Raw genomic sequence first — 11,300 nt, 5'->3', positions numbered from 1 at the left:
TTATTCAAAGTTAAAAGAATGAACACAGTTATCATTTGTTCTAGAAGGATCAAAACACTTTTTTTCTAAATTTCAGCTCCCTTGTATATAATTGCTCTTCTTACGCAACATAATTGATTATTTTAAACATGATTCCATTCAAGTATAGATTGTTTTCAGAAATACTTTAACTCAAATGTACAAGACAATACGTATTTTAAGGTCAAGAAAAAAATATTGGAAGAAACCTGACTATTGTTTCAAAATCCTTGTTTTATATAATATTTTTTTAAAACTTTAAAAATTATTGTCAATTAATATGTTTACAAACTTTTAAAAATTCCTCATCTTCAGAATAATTACTTATTGTTTTTCAATTGGAAAAATAGAAACAAATAACGTAAAATAGAAAGGATGGGCTCAGATACCAGTGAAAATATCCTAGACAACTGTTTTGAAATATCTGTCCCCTGTACTATAAAAATGCAGAAAAGATTTTGCCTATGTAAAACAATTTATTGTCTATAAGAGTAAAGAACACTGATAACATATATTAAGAACAAAAATAACATGTTCCTCGAGAAAAATAAGCTTACACTAACGTACATAAACTGAACTTGATAATTCTTGAAGTCTGATTTGGCTTATTTCGTTCTGTTGAAATTAAAACAAGTATTTTGTATAAAGCTCTTCAAGGTGCTGAATTTAAATTTGGGGGTCATGGTCCTTTATATAAGATTATTATTAGGATATAATTCAATCTAGGATAAGAATGGGGAGGGGTGAATAATTAGGTCTAACGTTTAATTATTCGTCTTAGCTTCCCCACATGATTTTCTGAGAATGCAGACCAGGAATGCAAAGGTAAGATGATTATACCCCAACAGCTAACATCATCACTGCTTTTATGTCTTGGTTTTACTAGATCATTGCTTTAAATGAGCATCACAAAACCAACGGAGCTTTAGTCTCTGCCTTACCTTCTCCTCATAATCATTTTCAATTTATTTTTTGTCTTCTATGTCATCATTTTAATGTAAATCTTTCTTTTTCTTTTCAATAAAATGAAATGATTAAGTAATTCTGCCTTTTGCATGATTAAAGATGACAGATAAACTTGGGTGGATATATATGAAGGCTCCTAACAGAATCTGTGCACCTCACATGTCAGATTTCTTCGAGCTTGCTCACTGTTAATGACAGGAAAAATTAGCATGTCTGTGGATAGCCTAAGAAGAATCAGAAGATAAGGAAACCATAACATTTTTTTCTTACTAAGTTTAAATCACTTTCATTTTTCTCGTTGTAATTAATCTCTACTATAAAGAGTAGAAATTGAATTACATGTAAGGCCTAACCACAAGACAGGTTCACATAAAACTATAAAATCAGTAGTTATTTAACAATGGTTTAGTAAGTACACAAGTATAAGCAAATAAAGGATAGAGAGAAAATATTAATGCAAGGACATTTACAGAATCATTGATGATATGAAACATTTTTTATTATAATAGCACTACTTTAGTCATTTTGTCATTTAAGGGGTAAACACAAACAAAATTAATGATATTTACCACTTTATATTTTATAACTCTTTTATCTTTCATCTTTTCATACTCAGACATATATATATATATATATAAACTATTGCAAGAGAGCACATAATATATTGTCATTGCTTCTAGATATAAGAACTGAAACAATGTTAAGAATTGGGTTTTTGACCCAGTACTAACTAGCCTCTTGTGATTAATTCAGATTTTTAAAACTTTTATGCTAAAGACCAAGATTATTTTTAAATTTTAGCACTTCTAAGGACACACCATATTTCCCTCAGTCAGTCTTAGTTTTATAAAATAAAAACCACTGGTTTCTAAGCAAGGCCTGTGACAACAGCAAAACACCACCTGCATCAGCTTTGCTCACCAGGACCACACAACATTTCCTGACCTAAGTTTTGTAGATGTCTGTATCATGGTAACCCTGATTTTTTTTTTTTTTTTTTCTTTTGACAGAAGAATTACTATTCTCCGAATTTTTTTTTTTTTTTTTTTTTTTTTTTCTGAGTGTATTCTGGATGGCAAAATTTGGGCCACAAAATGCTAATTTCTAACCTAACACCGTGACAGCAATCACAGCCTTCACAAGGATGGAATAAAGAGAGCAATCTAACATCCAGGGGTATGAGTTTCTCATCAGTGGCTGGCAGACCGCCGTGAAGGCTTACAGTAATCCCATTGGACAGCCCTGTTTGATTAAGCCTGGAAACAGGCAACCACAATGTAGGGAGTTCACAGTTGCAAGCATTTGTCCATAATTTAAAGCTATACGAGAAGTGGAGAGTATTCATCTGAACAACAAGCTGTAATTTAACTGGAGTAACATTTACACAGGTTTTAACCCATTAACTCCTTCTTTCCTCATGCACGCTGACTTCCTTGTTTCAGAAAATATCTCTCCAAAGAAGCAATGTGCAAACACCTAACACAAGCTTATCTGTTAAGCTGTGAAAACCTGCCATAGGAATAAAAGCTTTTTGTTTGGCAACAGGATCAGTGAGTGACATTTCTAAATCTCAACCTTGGCAGTTTTTTGATAGTTTCCTCTTATGCTGTGTTTTAGTACTTGAAATTCATTTTTAGCATATCACAAGCATATCTAGGCTGGTATTTCGCTTTTTTCTTTTTTCATTTTCATGTGTGCTAGGTCTGACCACCTATTACTCCAGCTTAGGTTGTTACCAAATATAAATATAATAACTCAAGTAACTCAATTTTACCATTCACAGAGAACTGTGTGTGTGTGTGTGTGTGTGTGTGTTTGTGTGTGTGCTTTCCCCTGCTATTGTACAAAAATATTATAAACTTTTGCAATTTATGCCTTATTTGCTTCTCTTATTACTTTAGAAATTGGACGTTATTTCAAGAAAAAGAAACAATGTGTTTTGTTATATCAAAAATACAGAATACTAGTTATTAAATATACAAAGCACTTCTTTTAAGAATATTCATGGTTAGATTGTCTAATAGGTCATTTTGAATGAAAGAGTCTGCCATCCTCTAGAGCTCAGAATTGGAAAGTTAGTGCTGGTTACGCTTCTTACAAAATCTTTATTCCCTTCTTCCTTTCCTTTGTACTTTCTCAGGAATGTCTTCACATGTACAAATATGGCCATAAGACTACATTTTTCTTGTTCTCCCAGATTAAAAAAAGACATTTATATGTTATGATATCATTTCAAATTTCCACTCTCCACCCAGTGTTTAAAGAAAATCTAATTTTATCTCTACAGCAAGGGTTACTTCTTCCCATCATTATTTCTTTTTTTATATATATAAGCTTTTTTTTGTTTGTTTGTTTTTAATTTATTTTTGGCTGTGTTGGGTCTTCGTTGCTGTGTGCAGGCTTTCTCTTGTTGCGGCGAGCGGGGGCTACTCCTCATTGCAGTGCATAGGCTTCTCTTGCAGTGGATTCTCTTGTTGTGGAGCACAGGCTCTAGGCACGTGGGCTTCAGTAGTTGTGGCGCGCAGGCTTAGTTGCTCGGTGGCATGTGGGATCTTCCCGGACCAGGGCTCGAACCCATGTCCCCTGCATTGGCAGGTGGATTCTTAATCACTGTGCCACCAGGGAAGTCCCCCCACCATTATCTCTTACCCCCATCTTACTCTTTCCATTTAAAACTACAGGGAAATCCTATGATAACTAGTATTATAATTTTTTACACTTTGGTCTTCTGGTCCCAATTTCTTTCTCAATAAATTCTTTGAAGGCTACAGTAATTTTGCTTGCTTACTAATCCAGTCATTTTAAGGACAAAAAAAAAAACCTCCCATTTTAAATCCAGGTCATTACCTATTGTGTTAAAGTAGCATAAAGAGAAGGAAGATCAGTAATTCTTTTAAAAAATTAGACATACTACTGAGGCACAGATCACATTTTCTACTATCTGTTGTTATAATACAAAGTCCAAGAAGCCAAAAGGTACCCTGGCATTGAACCACAGTGGGCCTGATGTGCCTAGGTCTTCCCTCTTTCCTGAGCCAGCTCACTTTTTGTGAAGCTGTCACAGATACATTGTGTTATTATACCACAATGCCAGTGGTATCTGAAGAAAGAGTTTCTTATTCAAATACGATCTAGAATTCTCAAGAATAACGAAGTACTATTGCCAGATGACCCTAAATGTGGCATTTCTATTTGCCTAGTTATTCTCAGATTATCCTTTGTGATTTACACTGAACCTATATTTCTCCAAAATCTGTTCATTATATTAAAGATAATCAACAAATAATTGCACATGATCAAATTAAATTCAGACTCCTTTCCTTAGCACTCAAGGTCCCTACCTCTGTTTCTAACATTTTTAAACTTTTTTATCGTAAAATAAAACACAAATCTGGAAAACCACACACACACATAAATAGTATTACTTGATGAGATATTATAAGGCAAATGCTCTTTTGACCCTGACTAAGTGAAAAAACAGAATTTGTCACCCCCAGAAACCCCTCCACATGCTCCATCCCAATGGGAGCCCAGTCTCTTTGCATTTGTTTATGGTTTCATCATCTAAGTGTGTGTGCAGCCCTAGTCACAAAATATAGTCTTGCCAAAATTTTAACTTGATATCTTATAAGTTAAAATAAAAATCTTTAGATTCCCCTGCCCTATCCCTTTCTTTCCATATAATTTTTCAGGTGAAGAACACACAACTGATTGTTTCTTAAAGAACCTACAAATATGTCACCTGAGTTTGTCAGTCTAGGTTTGCTGGTTGCGTACTCCTGGTGCAATTTAACATGTTCTTCTGTCCTTTATTTCCTGAAAATAGGCATTGTATCCAGAGGATCAATTAATCTCAAGACCGATTCCATTGATGGTGTGTTCTTTCATCAAGAAGCACAAAATGCCTTTTCCCTTTCTGTGATGTTTGTGGCTGGAATGCAAAATGTCTAAATCCATTAATTCATTAGGGATTGCAAACTTGTGATATTTTGATTCTATTATTTTTTTTTTTTACTTGTTAGATGGAACAATTTCATAAGGAGGCTCTATAGGATGGAGTTAATCTACAGCTGGTTTTGGAAAACTCTCTCTTTATCTCCAGGGATGCCTGGATTATCTGGCTTTGACTCTTGACCAAGGTAAGTGCACTGAAATTTATGATGTTTTGTTTAAAATCCAAAACTCCCCTGGTGATCCCCAAACCCCAGAGTCAGTTTGTTTATGGATAGTTTTCTACTGGCATAACTGGTTACACAGCTGGGTGATTATGTAACCAGAAGGGCACAAAAGACCTCCTGGAAGCTTCTGCCTTGAGCTCTTTTTAAGCCAAAATTCAAAATTCATTGCACAGATTAAGCTGAAGTGAATAAGAACCACGGCGAGATTTCATCTGACTATCTCTCAGATCCCCAGTGCCTACCTGCACTCCCTTTCTTTTGCTGTATCATCTTCTCTGACTTTAGATAATAGCCTTAAATGAGCATGTTCTGTTGAGTCTTATAAGTCTTTTCAAATATCCAAAACTAGAAAAATACTTCCAAAAACAACTCCCCTCACCTACTAATTTTTTTATCCAATAGTTCATATAGAAAGACAAGATAATGTTTATTTCTTTCCTCTGATTTAACCAGTTTACAAGAGAATGAATTGGTTTTCTGTTATCTTCAGCAGGTAACCAATTATGGGTTTGTTTTTTAATATACTTTTTAAACTTGTTTGTTTACACATAGCCAACAAGTTTAGATCAATTTCATTGTTTATCCTTTATGAAGTTCAAATTGTCCCATTTGTCCCAGTAATCTTTGTCAACTTTCACGCTCTGGTACATCAAGATGGTCCAGAGTCATCTTTTGCATTCCTACCCACCCCCAACCTGGTATCATCCATTATTCCAAAAGCACAACCTGTATCCTGGGGACGCTCATTGCTACTGGGTCACTCATTGTCTCTAGACCTTTTCAGTGAACAGAACTAACTAGTAAATAAATATTTTAAAATATTTTATGAGTTTATACTCATATTTTGAGTTCAAATGTGGACTATGGGGTGTTTATTTAACCTCTTCTATATATCTTCTCCAGACTGAATACACAATGAACTTTAATGGATATTTGAGGAGGTTTATTTTAAAAGGGGGAAAGTTACAAATATTTGGCTATATAGGAACCACAAAGGTTAGGACAATAATCTGGCGCTTGTCACAGGTGAGCTGCTACCAACCTAAAGCACAAATGAATGAGTGGAGGTATTGTCTCTAGAACCTAGAAGGATTAAGAGTTGTGTAGTCAGTCATCTTGTTAGGAATCATGACCATGATCAATGGACACAGTCAGTTCAAGAAAAACTTTCAGGGAGGGAGCCAGAAATTAACTCTGATCTCATTCTCTTCCTTCCTTCTGATCTCCTTCTCCTAGTGAAATTCACGTTATGCATATTGTTTTATAATCTGTTTTTTATACTTACTCTGTTTGTCAATAACTAGTCTTGTAGTATTTCAATTGCTAAAAGATATTTATTACATATATATGCCACAAATAATGCACTCAAGTAGTAAATATTTAATCTCTTTTCTGTTAATTTTCTACCATTATAAAAGAGTTTTTATGGAAATTTATGTGACTAATTGTTTGCACGGGTTTCTACCTATATCTTGGGTAAATATGTAGAAGTAGAATTGATATTCCAAGCAGCAAGTACATTTTCAGTGCTTTGGGGATATTTTGTAAAAGTGCCCTCTAGAAATATAGTAGCACCTTACACTTCCTACAACAGGTTTTTCATACTCGATTAAAAATGTGGGCTCTGATGTCAGATTTTCTGGCATCAAAACCTGACTCAGCTACTTATTAGTTATGAGGCAAGTTACTTAACCAATCTCAGCATCCTTGTTCTGTAACTAGAGATGGTAGTTATCTACCTACTTATAGGATTGTCTGTTGGAAAGATTAAACAGGATACTGAACCTTTAAGACAGTGTCTGACATACAGAAAGCACTCAATAAATGTCAGCTAAATAATAGCAGGCATTATAACCCTAAGAATACATATTTGCCAATTTGATAGGTACAAAAGTTATTTATTATTGTTTAACTTGAAATTCTTTAATAGTCAGCTTGAATTTTTAAAAATTTCATTATAAATGATTAACCCTTATTCTTTATGAATTGTTTATTTATGTTTTTCACAGATTCCTTTTATTTTGTAGTAGTTATTTTAAATATTAAGGAAGGTATCCATATGTTAGATATAGTTTGTATATTATATATGCTTCAAATTATTCTCAGGTTGCCATTTGAATTTTAATTGTACATTATAAGTAATTAATTCCATAATTTCTTTTAATGATCTCTGATTTTGTCATCATGCTTGTAAAGGCCTTCTACAGCCCAAAATAACAAAAATAGTCTTTATATTCTCCAATTACATTTATAATTTTGTTTTGTATACCTCTACTTTTAATACCTTTGCAATTTATTTAGATGCAAGTTGTAAAACAGAGAATCTAAATATCATTTTTCCAAGATGACTGAAGTTTACCCTAACAATTTTGTGTGTGTGTAATATATGATCTTATCACTAATTGGAATAGCATTCTTATTTTACGTGAGGTTGTTGGTGTAAGCATAGATGTAATTCAGAAATTTCTATCATTTCACTCATATGCCTGTAGCTTTCTTATATATGTGAATATATCATAAGGCAAAGGCTCTTTTGGAACTCTCATTTTGATAACTTAATTGAATATTTTGTAAAGTAGTATGTTTTAAAAATAAATAGGTCGCCCTTTCTCTGCAGAATCACCATGGCGGCTGGGAGCCTGTAAGCACATCTTGAAAACTGCAGGGCCTTCAAGGCCCTCGTTGCCGCTCAGTACAGCGGGGCTCAGGTCCGCGTGCTCTCCGCACCACCCCACTTCCATTTTGGCCAAACCAATGGTACCCGCGAATTTCTCCGTAAATTTCCTGCTGGCAAGGTTCCAGCCTTTGAGGTGGACGATGGATTCTGTGTTCAAGAGCAATGCCGTTGCCTACTATGTGAGCAAGGAGGAGCTGCGGGGAAGTACTCCCGAAGCAGCAGCCCAGGTGGTGCAGTGGGTGAGCCTTGCTGATAGCGATATAGTTCCCCCAGCCAGCATCTGGGTGTTCCCCACCTTGGGCATCATGCGCCACGGAGAATGCAAAGGAGGAGGTGAGGCGAATTCCGGGGCCGCTGGATGCTCGCTTGAAGACAAGGACTTTTCCGGTGGGCGAACGTGTGATGCTGGCTGACATCACAGTTGTCTGCACCCTGTTGTGGCTTTATAAACAGGTTCTGGAGCCTTCTTTCTGCCAGGCCTTCCCTAATACAAACCGCTGGTTCCTCACCTGCATTAACCAGCCCCAGTTCCGGGCTGTCTTGGGGGAGGTGAAACTCTGAGAAAATGGCCCAGTTTGATGCTAAAAAGTTTGCAGAGAGCTAGCCTAAGAAGGACACCCTATGGAAAGAGAAAGCTTCTCGAGAAGAGAAGCAGAAGCCCCAGGCCGAGCGGAAGGAGGAGAAGAAGGCAGCTGCCCCTGCTCCTGAGAAGGAGCTGGGTGAATGTGAGCGGGCAGCAGCTGCTGAGCCGAAGGCCAAGGATGCCTTTGCTCCCCTGCCCAAGAGTACCTTTGCGTTGGCTGCATTTAAGCGCAAGCACTCCAACGAGGACACACTCTCCGTGGCGCTGCCGTACTTTGGGGAGCACTTTGATAAAGACGGCTGGTCCCTGCAGTACTCCGAGTACCGCTTCCCTGCAGAGCTCACCCAGACCTTCATGAGCTGCAGCCTCATGACTGCAGTGTTCCAGCGATTGGACGATCTGGGGAAGAATGCGTCTGTCAGTGTCATTCTCTTTGGAACCAACAATAGCGGCCCCATTTCTGGAGTCTGGGTCTTCCGAGGCCAGGAGCTTGCCTTTCCGCTGAGTCCAGATTGGCAGGTGGGCTATGAGTCGTACACACGGCGGAAACTGGATCCCAGCAGCGAGGAGACCCAGATGCTGGTTCGAGAATACTCTTCCTGGTCTGGGGCCTTCCAGCATGTGGGCAAAGCCTTCAATCAGGGCAAGATCTTCAAGTGACCATCTCTTGCCATCGCCTAGCCGCCTGCACCTGCCCTTCAGGGAGAATGGGGGTCATTAAAGGAAATTGAACAGCGAACCCTTTCTTACCCTGACTCCTTGGTGGGTGATGGCTTCTTCAAAGGGGAGTAGGTATGTTGAAGCAGGGTGTTATCTATACCTGCAGGACCTCCCTGTGTAGGAGAGAAGTCTTCAGAAGAGCAGAAAGAGAGGCCTCTCCTCGGTTTTGATTTCTGTTTTTTTAATTGCCTTGTCTCTCCTGTGATGACCATCTTCTAGCCTAGCTGGGAAAGATTGGATGTAGTTAGGAGGTGGTGACACGGGGCTTTGTAACTACCTAATTCCAGACCTTCCCGCATGAAGGGGGAGAATACCTGCTGACTGACGGGGTGAGAGCACAGCATATGCAGAGCGACTTAACACTACTTCCCTACTTCCCGCAGCTGCCCTGTGAAGTGGGGCGGCAGCCGTATCCAAGAGTCATAGTTTCAACACTTCAGACAAACGGCAAGAAGAGGCACAGACTCCTTGGAACAGATACTGGCCTGTGGGCCCCTAACCTGGCTGTGGATCATCTCTGGGGTATCCATACTTTCTATCAAGGAAGTGGGGTTCAGAGATTTAAGCAACTTGCCTGTGATCACACAACTTAGGTGGTGGAGACAAGATCTTGAACCCAGTGGGTGTCACTGGCGCCTGTACCCTAAACATGCCCTAGCGCTTCCAGCAATGTAGAGCAGTCATAAATGTCATTTAACAACCCTGAAAAAAAAAAAATATATATATATATATTTAGGTACATATATATATATATAAATAGGTCATAATTCATTTCAGGTTCTAGGAATTTATTGGAAGTCACTAACATTTAATAAATAATAAAAATATAGAAATATTAGACTTCATTATATGAATTTGCAGTAAATATTATTTATAAAATTATTATTGCCTTTGTGTGTGTTTGTGTGCATAAGTGTGTACGTGTATGTGAATTGAGTCCTAATTCTAAACATGAATCATACTGTAGGTTACCATCAAAAAAGATTGAAAGTCACTGATGTAATGTAAATCTTTTCAGATAATATTAGAATAATTTTTCAAGTTCCAATCTCCCCACCAAAATTTTTCCATGATATTTACTAGCTTTATATTAAGCATCACTATTTTTACTTTCCATTTTCAGAGGTAATTTTGTCCAAAGTAGTTTGCAGGCTTAATCCATTCCCATTACATTTTAGTATTTTTCAATGTGTTAAAGACATCTAATTTGGAACTAATACGGATTTGTCTTCTGTAATTTCTTCTCTGCATCTCTCTGAATTTCATTCACTACTTGGTAACGTAACATTTACTCATGCTAAATTTACAGCTTCTCTTTGCATCACGAAAACCTTATTCCATCGGCATGCGTGTGAGAGCTATTTCCCATGCCAAATGGGTGGATAGCATGCCCTACTCTGGACCATTTTAATCCTTGAGTTTAAAAAGCAATCGCCATATCATTGAGATGTACAGGTAGCAATGAAACATTTGTGTACACTAAGAAATTGAAGGAGTAAAGCTTTTACATGTCACCTAGTGTTATATGAGCTTTGATAGGAAATCAGTAATCAGAATATCATCTTTTATAAACTAAATGAGCATTCATAAATAACTGTCTAAATGTCAGAGGTAGATCAATAATAGATAGATAGCTAGAGATATCTATATCTATCTGTATACATACTGTATATCCATCCTTATAGTACCCTTACCAGCATCAAGGCTCCATGTAATATGTACCTGGGATTGTGCCTTATTCTATTTAAACCCACAATGTAAGGTTTAAATCTTCATTGTACAAATGATGAAACTGACACTTATAGTTTAAAAACTCACCCAAGGACACAAAGCTGGTATGTGGCAGATCCAAGACTGGAAGTCAGAGTTTCTCACTCTGAAGCACAAAATGGGCAGAAAAGCTGTTTTCTGTAGGTTCTACCTATATCAACAGATACAATTTTTCCTAAGTCCAGAGTCACTTGTGACACTTAATGTTGTCATTGGGTGGACTGGGGCCTGATTCTCTCCCACCCACCCAATTTCATTTTGCAGCAGTTACCCCAGGTCTTTTCACTCTAGACATATTGGCTATTTTTTTTTTCTTTTTCTTGAATTCCCATTTTTCATCTATAGAACTTTTTGAGAGAATACATGATTCATCTAATTGAACTTCACA

At 37.1% G+C, this 11,300-nt stretch overlaps 1 pseudogene; it reads left to right on the top strand.

The window, feature by feature from the left end:
- The first annotated feature begins 7,786 nt into the window (after positions 1–7,786).
- On the top strand, positions 7,787–9,129 carry LOC137751282 (elongation factor 1-gamma-like; annotated as a pseudogene).
- The last annotated feature ends 2,171 nt before the right edge of the window (positions 9,130–11,300 follow it).

Source organism: Eschrichtius robustus, chromosome 17 (assembly GCF_028021215.1).
Source record: "Eschrichtius robustus isolate mEscRob2 chromosome 17, mEscRob2.pri, whole genome shotgun sequence".
NCBI lineage: Eukaryota > Metazoa > Chordata > Mammalia > Artiodactyla > Eschrichtiidae > Eschrichtius > Eschrichtius robustus.
This window is presented reverse-complemented; position numbering and strand designations above follow the sequence as displayed.